Below are 18321 nucleotides of genomic sequence, written 5' to 3' on the forward strand. Positions count from 1 at the left end.
ACTTGTTTTATAGATACCAGATAACGGAAATAAATGTAAGATTCTTATTATACACATATATATATATTTAATATACTAGGTTGATTGACTCGGTGGCGCAGCAGTTAATGCCTCCAGCTGAGTCAAGGCTCGTGGGTTCGATTCCAATATCGAATAAAAATTATTTGTTATTTACATGATTGTTTAATGTTTACATATGTTTATATTTAAAGCTATTTAAATATATATTAGTCTCTGGCTTGCATAGTAGAGCACCATTGCTTGCAACGAAAGGATCATTTGTGAATGAGCAAAAGAAAAACGCTGCAAATGTCATTCTTAAATTGAAATTTCACTGACAGTCATATGCGATCTAAATATTATTTTTCAACAAAATCCTTCTACCAAACCGATGCCAATTTTAAAGAACAAATATGCTCGAGACATATCACGAAGTGTATTATTACTTATATTCCGCTCGAGTCTTCTACCTTCCGTCCGTATTCCGTTGAATTTACTGACTATTCGACAAATACGTCGTTTTTAAAAAGTCTATACTTTCTAGGAAAAGAATAGTATTAAATAAAACCGATATGTCTATCTGTCCTTGGATTTTGCATGATTTTTCTTTTGTTTATTTTGGTTTAAGAAGCTATTAATACTTTTCGATGATTAGCAAACAAATTCGCATGACGTTAATTGGTTAATAGAGTCCATGGACCAACGCAGATTTTAAGAACTTTCCAGATTCCGTTAGGGGTACAAGATAACGAATTTTGTCACTAATAATATCAGTACAGATATGTTCCATGGCTCACAAGAAAAAACGAAAGTATTTTAGTACGGGTTTTATTTTCCTCCTATAAATCTATTAAACGTTAGCATTAAATAATAACACAATTCACAATCCTAAATTTAAACTAAATTTAAAGCCATAAAATTAAATAGGCAGCCATCATTGTTTGAACAACTAAATTTTATTGCGTTATTTACAAATTCAGTAGCAGTCCAATACCGTGGTCGAAATAGGCACGCTCTACCCTTAGCATTGAGGATTGACGATGCAAGCAGATTTAAAAATGAAAGCATCTCCAACATCAACCTCATGTAGGTTACGTTTTATTTTAGCTGGGTAGACGAGCTCACAGCCCACCTAGTGTTAAGTGGTTACCGACGCCCATAGACATTTACAACGTAAATGCGCCTCCCATCTTGAGATATAAGCTCTAAAGTCTGAGTATAGTTACAACGACTGCCCCACCCTTCAAATCGAAACGCATTACTGCTTCATGGCAGAAATAGGCAGAGCGCTGGTACCTACCCGTGTGGACTCACAAGAGATCCTACCACCAGTAATTACGCAAATCATAATTTTGCGGGTTTCATTTTTATTACACGATGTTGTTCCTTCATCGTGGAAGTTAATCGTGAACGTTTATTGAGTACGTAATTCATTACAAAAATTGGTACCCGCCTGGGATTCGAGCACCGGTGCATCGCTCAACACGAATGCACCGGACGTCTTATCCCTTAGGCCACGACGACTTCGAGGTACGCTCTACTCTACTAGGCTACTCTAAGCATCGAAGGTTGACGATGCAAGGAGATTTAAAAATTAAAGCCATTTCCAACATCAGCCTCATGTACGTTACGCATAGACTTAATAATCGTGATTAGCGCAATGCGACTTTTTTCTGTAGGTGGGAAAGCCTTAAGTCAGATTGCAATCGAATATCAAAACACTAGGAGGCGAGCGACCTACGCTTAGTTAACTTCAATCGGCTGGCACCGAGGGGTAGGGTCGAACCGTAATTAATTACTCCTGTCGTTGACAAGCGAAGGCTGGTAAGCACTTATCCATCGTTTCATAAATAAACTATATTTGCGTTGAGATGGAGTGAGCTAGTTAATTTGAGTGCCGATTTCGGTTAAGACCGCCCCTGGTAAATGATTCTGTTCTGATACCGCCAAGTTCTTGATTTAAAAAAATTATTATTAAACGAAGTCGGAATAATATTACGTATTGTTATGGTAAACGTAAATAATATTTACTTTTGTTAACTTGTATTTGATTTGTTTATGAAGCATCAATTGACCTGACTAATGCACCAACATGTTTTTAAAGTGTAAACAAGGGCTCATTAATAAAGGGAAAACTTGGACCTCATGTCTCAAGGTGGACGACGGCATAAACATAGAGATGTTCATGGACATATGTTTCTCTCATACTATATAGTGAAATAGTTACTTAATTCTTCTTAACGAACGACTTCCGGGATGAAGAAATAACATCGTGTAAAAAATAATCAAACCCGCAAAAATTGTAATTTTATTAATCACTATATAATTGACACATAGAACTCAAGTCACAAGTTGAGTGACGGCATTCAAATTCTGATGTTTATGGACCGCTTTATACAAGGTGGGCCGAGAGCTCGTCCATTAGTCTACGCAATGAATACAAACAAGTTATGTGCTGAACACACAAAATTATATCTATTAGAAGAGGCCACATTAATGCATATCCCGGGACAGTGCCCTTTCTAAATAAATCTTTCTATCTAAAGGCAGCCGACAAACAGGAGAAATACGAACATGGTCCTAAAATAAGAAAAGATCGTATCCATTTATATACAACGAATATAGATTAAGCCATTCCTGCCCCAAGTTTCCATAAGGCCGGCTTTTTTTTTTTAAATCCCACCTTCTATATCGATTAAAAAAATAAAGATTTTATATTTGTTCTTCAAACTAGAATATACATAATAATATTATTGACAACAATTCATTTTTCAACAAATTATGTTTTGATGCATTCGCCGTTATTATCTGAAACTCATCCAAAGTTGTTTTTGTTATTAATTAAAATAATCATTCGCGCAGAGGTATAATAAATCGTGAGTGCTCACAAATTTAATTCCTTTGAATTAATCCACTGACAGATTATAAAATTAAAATGACAAAACATTCGGCTTCTCAGAACAATGTTTTCAATGTGGATACAGCTTTGTTTTGTTTTTCACGAATCGTCAATAAAGTTTGATTACAGTTGAATTTTAATGTGAGCATCTAAGTTTATTTCGGAATACCATTTCCTTAATTACCTCTGTATTAAGCTAGTTCTTTTTAATGTGACACATTTTCTTCTTTATTTTAATTGGAATTTTACCTAAAGTCAAAGGATTCCACAGACATAAAAAAAAATGCTATTAATTTCAACCTTAAGTGAAATAAAATACTTAATGTTTAATGCATAACAAATAAATGATGCTCTAATATTATTATATAAGTCTGTTAAAGTGTTCATCCAACGGTCAAATCATTGCAGTATAAGCCGTATTATTAACGCATACGATATAATATTCTTATTTTGCAAAAACTGGCAGACGAGCCCACAGGCACTGACTAAAGCCAGCTATCAAGATCTCCAAGATCCTGATTGCATTAGAATAGCAATAACAATAGTAAACAGTGCCGTGATACCAACCCGTATAAGCTCAAGCTCTGAGTTCTCAAATCAGTGGAAGGCGTAAATCGAGTTAAATTGGTAAAAAGCTTGTATATCAATCTACGAATGTTAAAAAAAGTGGTGATATTAGCTGAACAAGACGTTTTTATCGTAACAACCAAATAATAATCCTACTTGTTTTTTTTTATGAATGATGGATTACTGGTGGCCCTGAGGCCTTTTTGTAACTAAAAGGAATCTTACTTCACTTTACAAAATGTATGCTGAAAAAAAACACAAATACAACAAAAAAAAAACATTAATCTCTTAAATATATACATAAATTATATTGGACATTGACAATTTGAGAATAAGATTTGCATGGCTCGTTGATAAATTATTACTAATCGATAATCGTTCGTTTTCGAAATAAATTTTAAGTAATTCCAATGCCAAATTATAAAAAAATAGAACAAATGACCTTCGATAAGTGAAGACGAGGATATTACTTATATAAAATTCCTTAATATCCATAAGCCTTTTGCATAAATTAATAAGTTTAAATGGTACGCGTATTTTACCAGTCAAATATCAAGGTTCAGTGAGGTAATGCATATAATTATTTCGAATATACAATACCGGTTAAAGTTTAAAGAAGTCAATAGATAATTGTGGGGCTCTACCTGGTAAGCACGCGCGGGCGACCCCGGCGCAAAACATGAGATTCGGAAAACCAGTTTCAAAACATGTGAACTTTTTTATTTGCTTTTTTATCGATCGTCTGCTGCAAATTGATACCTGCGATCAGGCAGTTATAATACTTTTTTCCTTTGTTTTCATTAAATACTTTATTGCACAGATCACGCCAACCTGGTGTTAAGGAGTTAACGAGCTCCTTAGACTTCACCTAGACGGCGGTTAGGCGTCCTCTGGGTGATGCCGCGAGTCTGGTTGTGGAGGACCAGGGGGACCTAGCTACTGTGACTAAGTTCTGATCCCAAGCGAAGATTGAACGTCGGGTGAACGCGTGTAAGGAGAGTCGTTTGCTCCATACACTTTTATTATTACCCCTGTTGGCAGACGAGTATACGGCCCAACCAATGGTGAGTGGTTACCGTCGCCTATGGACCTCAGCAATGCCAGGGGCAGAGCCAATCTGCTGCCTACCGTGAACTTAGCAGCGTGAACCCACCTTGAGGATGAAGTCTCAATATACTGTATTTAACAGCCGTTTCAGCCATCAAACATCAACGCGAGGCTTTTGTAGCAGAAATAGGCAGGATGGTGGTTCCTACTGGAATACTTCTAATGGAAAATCAACCGGAAGGCCAATGACTGCATTGAGCTTCCGACCCAGCAGATCGGCTATGGTTCAGTGAGGTATTCGGGAATAGCAGCAGCCCTACCTGGGGTGGACTGACGCGATTCCGTACCCTAAGGGTCGACGTAGAGTCGTCGACTATCGCCTGAACGACTCGGCCAGTCGGGTGTCTTGGTCTACACATCTCGTTGTAGTGTTGACCGTAGTTACACTACTGTTTAGTGACCCTAACCGTAATGATGTCTATAGGCTATATATATTATATATTATATGAGTCGTGAGCTCATTTCCTCATCTACGCAATAAAAATAAAGCTATTCAAGACATTAAATATTCAGGATCCAAGTGCTATTTTTGTTTCGTACGGGTTTCCTGCACCCACAACATATCAATAAAGCATATCTTTTAGGTCGTTGAATGTGGGACGTTTTGAATTATGTTAAATCTACTGAAGGGTCACCAAAGGTCACACGTGCCTAATATGAAATACTGAAAATATTTTTTTCGTGAATAAGTGAAGTAAGAAGTAATTTTTGACTCAACGTAAAATATGTATGTAATACTGCCAAAAACAATAAGTAAGGTTTTTAAATATCAAAATTAAATGCATAGAAGTACAATGTCCTCCGCTTGGCGTTGATCAATTAATAACAATTTAATAGTAGTCATATATTATACTAAAGACATATCCTATTATAATATCGAAGTTCAGATTGCGTTGTCGTAAATTTGAAAAATTTGCAACATTTGGCCAATATTGGCTTCCAATAACCGAACATATACCAAAGTAGTTAAAACGCAAACGTCCACTTGAATCGATGATATCAGAAAATAAATCTGTACGCTGGTTTCTCTAGAGGCATCGGACGGGACTCGCCCGGATCCGGTTATTTAGCTCAATCGAATCAACTATTTTTATTACACTTGATGTTGGCATAAAAACTATTTTGGATCATTACAAATATTCGGATGATGGCTCACCGACGTTGGCCGTCGACGGTGTTTAACAGAATTATTTGTTTTGCAATTGTACCAGTAAAACGCTTTAGGCGGTCTAATGACCCGATTAGCGATGAAAACTTTAAGCCAGTGATTCGATTATCAACGTAAATAATGACCAATGTGTATTTTTGCAACTACATTTCGATGCCTCCAATGAACACCACTCTAACTCAAAATTTTGAAATTTTCGTTTTTCACGCAAATCGCTTCACTATGTTAAAAGTATTACAATTAATAATTATTAATGGGGTTCGAAGCAAGAGTAAATCAGCTAGCTACACAAAAAAACCATAAATATATCTGCAATAATAAAGATTTTATCAACTTTTTTCGTTTAAATGCTCCTCTTGTAAATCTACGAATTTGGAGTTAGCGTAGTGTTCATTGGAAGCATTGGTTTATTCTATCGGGTTCTTCGCTTAGATCTTAAACATATTTCACTTTAAAATTATTTGTTCCGCCGAATTCAGACGACTATACCGTCACTCGCGGACATCAGTAACGTGAGAAACACAGCGAAGTTGCTGCCTACCGTTTATATATGACATTTGTAGATTTTACAGTCTTTATTAAACATTAGATTTTTGCAATTAATAACGTGTTGAACTACTTACTACAATAACAATAAAAAAAAAACATTCAAAGAACATTAAACCTATATTTACCAACGATTTCCACGATGAATGAAAAACATCGTGTTACATAATATATTTTTGAAGTGAAAACTTCTTTAGAATCGTTGTGATTTCAAACCGGATGCAAAGGAAAAAACGACAGGTAAGAGACACAAATACAAATATGTGTAGGATGAAGCCAGCAAAGAATGAGACAGAAATATACATACTATTTAATACAGCGCCATCTGTGAGATTTTTTAATACTAACGTGTGTATGAAAGCTCTTGTAGTGAATTTTAATTTAGGATTATACGTGAAATTAAAATATCAATTCACAGAGGGCGCTACCTTACAATTATTTACTAATGACAAAATTTTACATATACTTAAGACGTTTAGGATAATTGTATTTTAATTTTGGAAGGTTTCACTTCTACCACGTGTGAATTGCACACATTTTTATTTTTTTATTGCTTAGGTAGGTGGACGAGTTCACGGCTCACAGTGGTTACGGGAGTCCACAAAATTATCTACAACGTAAATGCCGCCACCTACCTTGAGATATGAGTTCTAAGGTTTCAGTTTTTACAGTACCACAGTTGCTCTACCCTTCAAACCGAAATGTATTACTGCTTCACGACAAAAATAGACAAGTTGGTGATACCTACCCATGCGAACTCGCAAGACGTCGTACCTCCATCGAATATCGAACCCAGTATATTTTTAAGTTTGTCGGTTACATAAGAAGTGGTTGAGTATATTTTGATGCCCGCACGAGTTGATAACATCGTTCTTTTCAATCCTGCAGCGAACCAGACATTTCTTCCGGTAATTGAGAAGAATTGAGAATTCCAGAATTGAGAGTCTGTATATAGGTACTGGTGGTAGGATCTCTTGTGAGTCCGCGCGGGTAGGTACCACCACCCTGCCTATTTCTGCCGTGAAGCAGCAATGCGTTTCGGCTTGAAGGGTAGAACAGCCGTTGTAACTATACTGAGATTTTAGAACTTATATCTCAAGGTGGGTGATGCATTTAAGTTGTAGATGTCTATGGGCTCAAGTAATCACTTAATATCAAGTGGGCTGTGCGCTCGTCCACCCATCTAAGCAAAAAAAAAGGTGGTGAAAACGATGTCATGTCGATAAGGTCCGGTAACTAGCACCTAGTGATCTGTAAACACAAACTACAGCTAAAATTACTAACAAAAACATTATATTTAATATCAATTTTTACTTGATAGTTTAAAAAAACTGCAACAGACGAGAATATAAACGAAGTGGGTCAGTGGCTTTCAAACTTTTTATAACAATAATTTTTATTAGAACGCTCACTAAAACCAAAACTCAGTCAATAATATTCAACCATAACATTTCATGACTCACGATTTGGCTGTTTACTAAAACCGAAAGCTAATTGAAATATCCACATTTGAAAAAACCATAAACATTGGATAAGGCTATTTTTGCAATTCAATCTCAATCATCATATTATGTTGATTTCACAATCTAAATTTTCTAATTTGAGCTTTAAACATTTTGTGTTCACGTTCTATCTTTGAATTGTCTACTTTTAGTTATGGCTGCCACTTGCAAAAATCTAAGGAAAGTAGATATTTTATATTGTTGTTTTTTGTAAAAGAGCGTACTTATATATCCATCGCGTACTTTGTGTAAGTACAAGTAAAAAGATTTATATGAGAGCTTATTTTTAGTCCGTACGATCATTATTTCCGCTTACTATTTCCTCCATATAACGTTTGCCCATAACCTTCTGAAGCGTAGAATAGCCATAATATTAAAGTACTATTGAGGGTTCCACCTATTGTCTCAACGAGAGCGACTTTGTTTACTTTATAACGCTTTTGTATTCATCTAGCGCCAGGTATTCTACGTCTTCTTGACATGCCACAGTAGCTCAGTGCCACCCGAGAAGTCTCTTGATCTCCTTTGCGTAAAATCTTCTTCCGTCCTTGCTCTCTACTAGAGAATGCCATATTTGGGCTTCGGGGTCAGGCTAAAACAATTGAGCATCTATCACACCCACTATGTCGGTCCCAGGGTTTTCCATTCAATTTCATGCTCCATCACTAAAAGCTACGTATAAATGATTTCTTTAAGATTTTGTTTTATTGCGTAAATGGGTGAACGAGCTCACAGCCCACTTGGTGTTAAGTGGTTACTGGAGCCCATAGACACCTACAACATAAATGCGCCACCCACCTTCAGATATAAGTTCTAAGGTCTCAAATATAGTTACAACGGCTGCCCCACCTTTCAAACCGAAACGCATTACTGCTTCACGGCAGAAATAGGCAGGGTGGTGGTAGGTACCACCCACGCGGACTCACAAGAAGTCCTACCAACAGTAAAAAGCCTCTAGGATTCGTTTAAAATTTAAATGTAGCTAATAGATTTTATAAAAAATAAAGTTGAAGTAAATTGGTTTTATAAGTTGGCTTTCTACAGCAAACATTCACACGTACAAGTTTAAGACAAGTTCGTTCATAAATAACTCCACCCGACTCCCGCAAAATGACATTCGACCCCACATAAGTTCGATGTGAATTCAACAACTTCAAACATTAGTTATGAACTTAATTGGAATCTTATGTGCAGATAGGGTGTTTTAACGGATTCTTTAAAAATCGATTAGAAATGACAATCTTACAGTGGAATAAGAGTAAAATTTATCTATTCTACTAATCACAGTAGAGTATGGTTTGTCGCATCAATCTAGAGTGTTATTAAAATTTATATTCGTTTGCAAATTTTACTTTAAAATAAAATATAAAATGGTCAGGGTCTGAGTGTATAATAATCGAATTGAATTGATTTATAGAATTGAAGGTAAATAAAATATATTAAACATATCTATGGTGGAGCCACGTGGGTAGTTTGTCATATCATCTAATGTGTTTATGTCGAAAATAGCCATGCGCACTATTTGCAGATTGGTAGGGCCCATTAATTGTTGAGGCTTCTGTCTCATATCTAAAGGCTTATGTAGCTTCGGAAACCACTTAGTACCAGTTGGACCTTGTTTTTGTCCAAATATTTAGTCCAACACGCAAACGATCACATGTAAACGCAACATATTAAAATAATACCCGACGTGTTTTTTTTAAGCTATTGCATAGCTTTTATCACGGGCTTTGAGCGTGGCGACCGAATCAAGAAATTCCGTAACGAAAATAAAACCTAACACCCCCACTCCGCCTATCATGTAGCTCGCGTTCAACACGTTCACACGTTGCGCTTGTGTAGTGTTTGTGAATAAGCGCGCGGCGTGACATCGCACTGCATGCGCATCATGAAAAGTCTGCCCATCTTTCTCTCGCGCGGTCTAGGTTATTAGTGTGAAGGGAACAGTTAAGGTTTTGCTTTTGTTAATGCTTATAAATATAGCGTGGTCTTATTTTATTATTGTGTTAATATTAAATTATTATTGTCTAATTATAATCGCATAAATTGATAACAAATGCTATGCAGTAGCTTTACCGCGGTAGTCCCAGAGTGCCACACGTGTTTTTTTCCTATTCCGCACAAGTACATAAACTACGTTGAGTACAATTCAACCAATCGTAATAGTTTGACTAAGTTAAGTAAGGATTTCTGAGTGCTGCGCCTGCCTGAGATCCACCAGTCGAACCGGTTATAGCATTGGAATGCAACCGATGTTTTGACTTAGTAAAGGTCGAATTCTGTTGTGCAATAAGACTATTTAAAAAACAAATAGCACTGTTGCTTTGTTTTTGTTTAATCTATTCTGATTTTTAAATAACACTAGCTGACCCGACAAACGTGGTTTTGCCTTATAAATTATTTCTAAGAAAGATAAATTAGCCTAGATATCGATTGCAGCACTATCAGCCGGGCTGATTTGTAAATTTAAACCATCCAGGGAGCCACCCAAACGCATACAAAAAAAAATATTCAAATCGGTCCAGCCGCTTAGGACAAATTAGCTTAGTGACAAACACACGCACAGAAGAAATATATATATAAAGATTTTAATATTGTTTAGCTACGGGTCGAAAAGTACGCATTAGCATTCACGTTCTTTGCGAGTTCCAGTACCCGTTTAAAGCAGTGTAGAAGAAATTATAATTAAATTATATATTTTAAAATCTAAAAGTACCCGCTTAAACAGCAAACCAACCTAACGATTAATTGCATTTTTTTATCCGTTTTTAGTACTAGTCGGGATATTATTGTTTTAAAACTAGTGTGCAAGTTTTCAAATTAATCGGAAAACCCGCACTACGTAAACACGGCCTTAAAAAAATCCCTTACCTCAAATAAACATATTTACATATCAAACTAATAAAAGTGTGTTAAAAAGCTATTAATACTATTTTACTATAAAAATTATAATAGTTAAATACATTAGCTTACTACAGTATTTGAGATACTATGTCAGTAATTATAATATATAATATCGATATAATAATAATAATGATATAAAAACGATGGTAGAGCATAATAACAATACTACTGATAATGCTGCCTATTTCTACTATGTACCCTTCATGTGCTATTCAATTATTTAAAACTATTGCTTACAAAGTATAGTGTGGTTAGCTTCTTAAATACTATTTGTCAGATAAAGCTCATTAAAGGGGAAAGAAGATTCTAGGAGAAAATATGAATTAAGCTAACTATAGCTCACCTTCAATTATAAAAAAGTCTTAAAAATATGTTTATTAATTTTTTCTTTGAAACCCTTTTCTTCACTTAATATAAATATTATTTTATAACACTTCTACTTGAATTAAAAGCCACATTAGCTTTTTTTTTTCATAACCTAAATAGTAGGTATACAAGCATAAGGCAAAGCGGATGGAGAATTAGAGAATGATTGCCATCGTATTATGGATATTGGCAATACTAGAAGGATATCCAAGCAGCTGGGATCGCTGTCTTATGATCTAGCGATCAAGAAAGGCCTCAATAATTTAGCCTGGCTTATCTAGTGTCTTACCTCTCAATCTTTCTATTTTTTTTTTTGGAATTCAATAGCTAACACAAAAAGTTCGAGAAATGATGTTCCGTTTAATTCTATAGTAAGTGGGTTAAAGACTAAAAAATAAAACCACATATGGCTTATATGCTCGACTGTACCTAATAGAACGGAGAAACGTGCAGGCCAACAACATCTACTCGAGTATACTCAAGGCACGAGCAAATACATGAAGATTGTCGACGTAAATATTGACTTTGGTTCCGTTTGGAACCTCGTTTAACTCATCAAAGGCATTTAATGTGAAGAACGATTTTCATTTTCATAGACGTACGTATGTACATTTTAAGACACGAATTAAAAGTCTTAACTCTTAAGCATCGCCGATGAGGGCATCCCGTGAAGTCAAGATCGCGGGGAAAGATCCTCTGAATACTTATACATGACGTTGTCCCGACCAGCCTCGATTTAATTCTGTACAATGGAAGACAACACTTTTTTTTTCCTATCTATGCTGATTGCCTTGAGAAGCTATATCAGTTTCGCCCTAACGTGTAGGTGAGCTCACGGGGCTCAAACCTGACGACGTTGCTAACACTAACCCTAGCAAGAGCCGTGCTTCGCAGAATCTACCACCGGATCGGAAACGCGACCCACTAAGAAGACCCGGCGAGAAACTCAGTGGGCCAGACTATTGTGCGATAGGGAGTTTAGGAACGTTAAACTGCAACACGCCTCGGGTACCGTTTCCAAAGCGTACTGTTACGAGGATTTATTAGAAAAGCTTTTTAAAAAACTAAGTTTATTTAATTGTAATAATTAAAATATTTCAAATTAACAATTGAAATTAATTGGGGCAAGTGTCACCGGGAGCGCGGTCAGAATTGAACTGCGTGATCGATCGGCAACCTAGCTAAGCTGCATTACGTCGTACACCTTACATTGCATTTTTAGGTACATTAAGAATATATAACAGTACGCAGAGGTCCCGATAGCTACCTTCTCACCCCAAAAAAACCCATTCAATCTAGGATTGGCCCTGGTTTTCCCATGATGATTTTTTGAGTTGCAAATCTGTTTACTTTCAATTTTTATTTACAAAAAAAAACAATATACGTCTTAGTCATGAGCCATAGACGATAATACTTTTAAAGTAAGTTCAGTTCTCCGCCTACGTTCGCTTATGTAATGTTAAACATATAAATCCCACGATTTTGGCTTCTGGACTTCTAATTGAAAGTAATTAGGTAGGTACAATGTTCCAACCTACAGAGTTACTGTTTTTAGAATCAAAAAGTTTGAATTTTGTGTATCCTCCGTACTAACGATTACCATTTTCAGCGTACATACGGCGTATTGTGTGCCCACACAGATATGCATCACCGCCCCGCCTATTTCTGCAATCGTATATTCTAGTTCTTAGAGACAGCAGTTCAGAGACAGAGATGAGGGCAACCTCACGACCTGAACATTAAAACCAATCGTTATTTTTAAACTAACAAAATCAATAATGGTATCAAATTCGAGCTCCAAAAACATGCCATGAACAAACTTCACAACCATCATTACTTCCTTCATTAAAAGTCCCTTAATTAAAAGTATCACAAAGCAATCAGTCCTGTTCGAGTCTAGTTTAATTCGTTATCCTAATACGTTTTTCGTCTGACGATATCCAGAATAAATTTTAAAAATCCGCTTTTCACGGAATCACTTGACCCAAAGTTACGTTTGAAATTTACGGGGCACTCCATTGTTTATAAAGTAGATAATTAGTCACAATAGTAAAATAATAATTTGTGTAGGTGGGTGAATAATTTCACGGCCCATCTGATATAAATGTTATGCTGCTACCGGTCCATAGACATCAATCACATCCTGAATGTCACTACTTACTTTAAGAACTGAGGGCTAAATCTCAATTATGTGGTAGTAATTAATAGATTAAGGAAGACAATAAGAAGATGATATGAAGTCTTATTTACGTTGTATGTATAATTTCCCTAGTTTCAACACATAACAAATATTTTTCGCGACTAAAATAACGATAGAAGTGGTACCTACCCGTGAGGATTCACAAGAGGCTCTACTACTAGCAAGATATGCAAAAATATTCAAAATTATTTACAAGAAGAGAGAGGTACGAAGAATATGAACAACCCATAACTAAACTAGTGCTAATGCGATCCTGCTTATTTTATCAAGTGACTCGTTTGAATTTACAAGATGGGACAGCCATTATTCAATGCAAATAGGACTTCATCTCATCTCTCAAGGTGTGACGTTGTGATGTCTACAGTGAACAATGAACTCATCTGCAATACAATGTTTACGTTTTTTTTATAACTACAGGTCCCGCAGTAGTCGAAATTCGACTATAATTAATTGGAATTGTAAGATTGTACACTATTATGATGGTATTTTATACTTCTATAATCATAAATTTTGCCAAGGCTACACTATAAAAAAATATTAATAAAGACAAACCATATTCTATTCTCAATTTGACAACAGACGTCAAGAACAAAAGTTTGACAATAAATAGTATGCATGCTTGTGTGCGTCAAATACATGGTATGTAGTGTGTGTAATGTTTTCTTTATTGATTTAATGTATCTTTTATGCATTATTTTAAAAAAATATTAGCATTGTGCACTTCTTCTCTATATTCTCTATAAGTGTGGAAATTTTCATACTCCTCCGTCCTCGCAATTTTCGTAAAAAGGGATACAAAGTTTTTGCTTCACGTATTAATATATAGATAAACTGTTTACATTAAACATTGAAAAACAGATTTTATCACTGGCATCAGTGTGTGTATTTTAATTTAAAAACGCAATAAATACGTATTTATTTATTAATCTTAATTCAATTACTTCTTTTCACACAAAAATACACCTCAAATATACGAACAACAAAATCTAAGTTACCTTTTATAACCTATTAAAAAACATAAAAGCGTAAAATAAATCACGAATCTAGCTTAATTTACGTTAACAGCTTTCGAAAACCAAACACAATATGCGAAGCAAGCGAACCAATCACACGTTATAGCACAGGATATGTCGGTCACCGCAGCTGAAGTTGCCTTCAATAAGCATCGATTCAGACGTAGCGCAGGAACAATGCTCTATCTGTCTACATGAACATTTATAAATGAAGAATTTCGAACTCTATATAATTACTCTGCTCTACATAAAAATAATTTTGCCAGATTCCAAATTGTATCTGTATAAATAATTAACTTCTTTTAAGCAACCACATTGAAATTTAAAATAAAAATAAATTCGAATTCTAGAATCATATTAATGCTGTATACACTCGCGATATTTCTTGACGTAGTTAATGCGATATTATAATTTAAAATGATGACAAACTCCATCTTAGTCTTGCGTGACCCCGAAAGCAGTAACATATTTGAAACTTGAGAATTATAAATTCGAGGAAATCGTAAAGTGATTTAAATAATACTCAATAAATGGCAGCGTAACTTATTATAATATATTATTATGATAATAATAGATTAATGAACTAAAGATAAATTAATAAATCGATAATAATAGATTATTATAATATTACATTATTTTATACATTTTAATCATAGTAAATCTATGATATTTTTAGGTTGCACAGCGCTGAATACGCGAGGTATTGTGAACTTCCTAAAGATATCAATTATTTAAGTAATTCTGAAATGAAAAGAATAATTTTCAAACTTACTCAACATTGTTGCCTTCTATAAGCTTGTCATAATATACCTAGGTGTGTATTTTATTCCTCTAACTAATGTATATGTGAACTTATATGATATTGCCAAATTGTTCATTCCCACTACACAACAGCTGGTCGTATAAAGGTCCACATGCAATGATTAACGTTTCGACTTTAATAGGTAGCTTGGAATGCACAACATAGCCACATACTACATAATATATTATCGCGTTTATGTGTGATACTCGTAAATGTCAAGCCGCCTCTAAGGAAAGGTGGGTGGCGCATTTACGTTGTGGATGTCTATGGGCTCCAGTAACTACTTAACACCAGGTGGGCTGTGAGCTCGTCCACCCAACTAAGCAATAAAAAAAAAAAGGTGGTGAAAACGATGTCATGTCGATAAGGTCCGGTAACTAGCAACTAGTGATCTGTAAACACAAACTAAACACAGCTAAAATTACCAACAAAAACATTATATTTAATATGAATTTTTACTTGATAGTTTAAAAAAACTGCAACAGACGAGAATATAAACGAAGTGGGTCAGTGGCTTTCAAACTTTTTATAACAATAATTTTTATTAGAACGCTCACTAAAACCAAAACTCACTCAATAATATTCAACCAACCAAATTAACTTACACCACTTACGTAACATATAAAAATATATTTTGTTTTTTTTTTATATTAAAAACTTATAATCAAGCTGTGTAATAATATACCACCACATATACCAATTTAATGTATAATCATAGTACTAAGTATTCTATTTGAAAATATTGATTTACTGATGAATAAGTCAAGGTTTTTTTTTATTGCCCTTGTAGGCAGACGAGCATACGGCCCACCTGATGGTGAGTGGTTACCGTCGCCCATGGACTTCAGCAATACCAGGGCCAAACCCAAGCCACTGCCTACCGCTTAATACTCTCCACAAGTCTCGTTTGAAGAAGGACATGTCATAGCGCTCGGGAAACACCGTGGAGGGGAGCTCATAGCCGGATGGTACGTGGCAAAAAAGACCACTGGAAACGCACTGTGGATGACCGCAGTGGATCCAGGTAGTATGGATGAACTCTACTCCGGTGGCGGTCCGAAGAGGATGTATTATTTATTGCATGATTATCATCTGCCATTGCGTAAGTTGCAGTCGTAAAAGGCGACTAAGCGATTAACTCGAGAATAGACAGTACTATCCTCTATACTGTACCTGTTATAGTGTGTGTATGGTGCGCCTGCAATCACCTAATCGACATTTATTGATGGTGACGCATTTTACGAGCCTACACAGACGGGTAATATCATCTTGCCTAACGTTGCTACGAAGCTATCGTGCGTTCCAATTTGAAGATTAAGACAGCTAGCTGGCTCCGGTAACCATTTACTATCAGGTGCGCCGTGAGTTCGTTTCTCGACAATACTAATAGCAAAGACAATGAATATGGGAACCCAGTCGCACCCTTCTCCAACCTTCATCTTCTATATTTTCCGATCATCTGTCAGAAGCACCAATATGCCTTGTTTACCAACTTAATCGTCCCACTAGTTTAAATCATGATTTGCCAAATCCAATGGCTAACATAAAATATTTATTAGGCAGTAACCAAAAAAATTTGTGTTAAATTATCTGAGACTAGTCTTATAACTTCACCTGAGGGAATAAATAAGAAAAAAAAAGCATCAATTTCATATTAATAGACGGTAAATAGTATTGTTAAAAAAAATTAATAGCTATTTTATTTATTTATTGCCCTTGTAGGCGGACGAGCATACGGCCCACCTGGTTATCGTCGCCCATGGACTTCAGCAATTCCAGGGGCAGAGCCAAGCCGCTGCCTACCCTTAAGTACACTCCACACGCCTCGTTTGAAGAAGGACATTAATACAATTCATAAATAGAAGAATATTTTCTCAACAATAAAAGCCTTAACCAGATACAAAAGTCTAATTTTCAACTTCATACATAATAGTCAAAAAATTAAGTAAATACTAATAAAAACTACAGACTTAAATCTAATGTATACACATAAATACAAACAAACATGCGAGAAGAATACAAATCAAGTCCTATTAAAGCCATCGCAACGAAATCACAAAACAATGGAACGTTTTTCTTATTTAAAAATCAAGTTAGAACGAGACGACATCACGGGATGTTCCATTGATGACGTCAACCATTAGACGCACGGGCCGAGTCGAATAAAAAACTTATACATACAGAAAAAAAGCCAAGACCTCCACACACGAGCAGCACAAAAACTAGCGATGCGTTTGATGAGGAAACTTTTTTTCACGCCTCACGCACCTGCATTCTGTGTAGCATTTGAATAACAATTGGTCCCTAAAGACTTTTTCAACAACACCCAACATGCTTTTAAATTTTGGTCGACGTTAATGTTAACTCATTAATGAAATCTGTTCAACTCACCTTTATAGAGAAATCAGTGCGCGCGCAGGTAAAACACAGGAATCCCACAGGTGAACGGTACCAGCCGTTTGAAAACTTAAATTAAAAGCTCGAAAATCGGACGACTGTAACACTCGTGCACTCCTTGTTAGCAGCGCAGCACTACACTTACAACAACACTGTCACGGTTTGTTTATCAAATTACGGGCTGCTTATTAATAATTTCAATGACCCCAAGTGCGCATGCCCGTCCAACACGCGCCCACTTTGAAAATAGGTTATGTTTAAGTTTTGAGCACTTCCACTGAAACACCGGTACACGCAGAAGCACAAACTTCCCAGAAGAATCCAGTTGGAACAACTTGAGAAAACTTTTCAAAAGCCCGCCTTTTCCTCAACTTTTAAACTTTGAGACAAACAGGTTCCCACGGGTCTCGTTTCCGTTTAATCACTTAGGAAGCACAATTTGACGATCAACCGGCTCTCCTAACGTAAATGAAGGCCGTATGCGTTTTTTAAACACTTAAAAACTCCGAAAACCGGTACGATTTGATTCCACACGTGACACAGTCAAAACGTAAACACAGTAACACACGAATTCACTTTGTTTCGATGAAGGATAACATGTTTAAAGTGGCACGAAGTTCGAGTGACAAATTAAACGAATAGAAAAAGAAAAGAAACGAAGAATACTAAAGTCGGCGACTGCGAAGCCGAGCGTCCGACACTCCTGCTGAGCGGTGTACTAAACGCGAGAGGCCGCGCGACCCGCACCGCCCCGCGCACCTCAAGCGCCGCCCCCGAGCGCCCTGCGACCCGCGCTCATCTAAATAATGTTCAAAAAAAATTCAAGAGCATTGAAAAAGTAAGCCTTCGG

General features: G+C 36.0%; 1 protein-coding gene across 1 annotated transcript in view; it reads right to left on the reverse strand.

The window, feature by feature from the left end:
* Window positions 1-18203, reverse strand: part of heph (polypyrimidine tract-binding protein 1 heph) — a 522083-nt gene extending 503880 nt beyond the window's left edge. Inside the window, exon 1 of the mRNA XM_089736953.1 lies at window positions 17466-18203. The gene's annotated coding sequence lies outside the window, so the exon portion shown is untranslated. The remainder of the gene's footprint in view (window positions 1-17465) is intronic.
* Between the last annotated feature and the right edge of the window lie 118 nt (window positions 18204-18321).

The sequence above is a fragment of the Bombyx mandarina genome, chromosome 22 (assembly GCF_030267445.1).
Source record: "Bombyx mandarina strain Sakado chromosome 22, ASM3026744v2".
NCBI classification, from domain to species: Eukaryota; Metazoa; Arthropoda; class Insecta; order Lepidoptera; family Bombycidae; genus Bombyx; species Bombyx mandarina.